A 2,790-nucleotide genomic window follows, 5' to 3' on the forward strand; every position below is an offset into this window, starting at 1 on the left:
GTCTTCCCAGGGTAGCCGTGTCAAATCTTCGCAAAGCCCTATAATCCACATGTTAACAAATTCCTTGCAACAAGATCACATGTACTCTATTCGAAATTTGTTGTCTCGAGATGGTCTAAATCGCTTACCTATGGTTCCCACTAGAAAACTGAAATCACAAACCCAATTATCCCTGTAGGTCATTTAATATAACCCAAGCAATTTATTATTTCGTCTGAACTTGCAACCTAGAACACAAATATAAATATTTCCCAAACGTTGAAACTGCCCGAACACTAGACTACCTGAAGTAGTTGTTGCCATGTGGCTACTTCTAAATCTACCAAGACCTGCTTGGTCTCAATTCGTTCACCAATGATCTGAAATATCAGGTTCCACCCCGGCTGTCGGGCCAAAGGACTTCATACTCAGTCACCTCACACGACTTCTGAACGAAATCCATCTTTGGAACCAGTTGCCACTAGTTATCATGCCACTGCGACTCTAACAACTTTCTGATCTAACCAATCGGGTACATGCATTGAATCTTGTCATCATCGAATCCAAGACTAAAAGTGATTGCTACCTGACCAATGGTAGCCTTATATCACAAGTAATCTTATACGGTCCACTACTTCCCTGATCCCATAACTGTAGTGGCGCTCCTACAGTCTTATCATTGGCTCAACCATATCTAATCCATCTGAGAAAACCCATAAACCAATTCGTCGATTTGCCACGTCCCCACTGCTGCACCCGAACTGGTGGGTACTCATGTTCCTTCCGTGTCCTAACAACGCACTCATGATATCTACCAACCTAGCGAATGCTACGGCTACACCCGCCGACTCACAACACTCTAGCACTATTTGCTAACCCTTGTGAATGCTACGGCTACACCCGCAGACTTACAACACTTTCCATACTATCTGATCGCTAGTGAATGCTACGGCTACCCCTGCAGTCTTACAACACTTTCCATACTATCTGATAGCTAGTGAATGCTATGGCTACCCCTACAGTCTTACAACACTTTCTATACTATCTGATCGCTACTGAATGCTACAGCTACCCCCGCAGTCTTACAACACTTTCCATACTATCTGATCGTCCGTGAATGCTATGGTTACCCCCGCAGTCTTACAACACTTTCCATACTAGTCGAACAAGCACTCGACCTAACACACCACTAAACTTGAGTCCTAACTGGAACTCTAACCTGACTTCCGAAACCTGCTATCTGAGAGTCTCGAAGGCTGTCTGCAGCTTAGGGCCCCAACGAAAGGCCACTAATTTCTTGGTCAGTCGGGTCAAAGGAACCGCAATCTCGGAGAAGTCCCGTATAAATCTCTTGTAATAACCCACTAGACCCAGGAAACTTCGAATTTCAGATGGAGACCTCAAAATCTCCCACTGCATCTCGGCCTCTATCTTGGCCAGATCGACTAGAATACCCTTCTAATAGACAAGGTACCCAAGAGATGGCACCCCGCGCAACCAGAACTCACATTTGGAGGACTTTATAAAAAGTCTCTCTCCCACTTAGATTCAACTAAGTCTTCACGGCACGCGAGAATTGAAGGATTCCCAATCCTTCTCGCTTCCTAGTATCCCCCTGATGACAACCTGTGCTTACCAATGCTAGCGAGTAATCACCGGTTAAACCTTAAGATCGCCCATACTCGGAAATCTTGATGAGTACTCTTGAAATCTGGTCCAATCTAACATCTCAATCCGCCTCCCATGCTGACAACTAGAGGATCTAATCTTCACTCTGGCTGACGAGTCCTCGTTCCCACTTCCAATCTTGCAGCACCACTGAACTCTATCCGTACACAGCCCATGCGAAAGTATAATTTCTTGAACATCCGATGACCAACCGATTATGCATCTAACACCCGCAACTAACATCACTATCTTCGTGCTACTAATCCTGTCTTAGCAATAGTAGTGCCTTGAACTCCAAAGTTCATCCATAGACAAATTCGACCATATACGAACAAATGATAGAATCACTACACTCTGACTTCAAAGGAGAACCATCCTAATAATTCCTGACCAAGGATCTCCCAAATAATACTCCCGCACAAATCTCGACAAAGATATAGAATGATAACGGTACACGTGGAACCTACTTCACAAGATGCGTCCCTCTGTGGGTTCATCAATGACTTTTCGGCATCCAAGATGGCATATATGATCCTTGATAACCCAAACATTAGCAAAAAACCAACCCAAGATCTAACTTATCCAAACTCACTCATAATTACAAAGCGATACGTATTCCCAGCATCCATCTAAGAGCAGTAAAAGATGACATACCCGCATCATCTGGAGGAATACTGATCACCTTTTCCAGAGATACTTAGACCATCCTGACAACACATTACAAAACTCTCTCCGGACCCGATGACAGGAGCTAACAATAGGTTCCTCTTTCCTGAAGGCTTTTAAGAATCCACAGACCTTGGATTTTAGATTAACCCCTAACTGTCTCGCGATGAATCTGGCCTGAAAAGTCCCTAGACAACTGTCTAAGCTCTCAAATCCCTTCATTGGCTGAACGAATGACCACTAAGGTCGATTCCTAAAACTCCACAAGTAATCTCCGATAAGATAAACTTCTACAATCTCGCCTCAACTGGTTCAGGCTCTGCTCCTAAGCCGGAACCAGAATCTGAGTTTCAATCTTGGGTGCTTAACACCCAAGAATCCTTATCACCTTTTGCTAACATGACCAACCCTGCCACACTTGTAGCAGCCTAAACCCTTGGAGCGACAAACTCCCTTGTGCACTTTCCTGTACATGCT

The sequence above is a fragment of the Lactuca serriola genome, chromosome 4 (assembly GCF_051521515.1).
Source record: "Lactuca serriola cultivar US96UC23 chromosome 4, Lser_US96UC23_V15, whole genome shotgun sequence".
Classification (NCBI taxonomy): domain Eukaryota; kingdom Viridiplantae; phylum Streptophyta; class Magnoliopsida; order Asterales; family Asteraceae; genus Lactuca; species Lactuca serriola.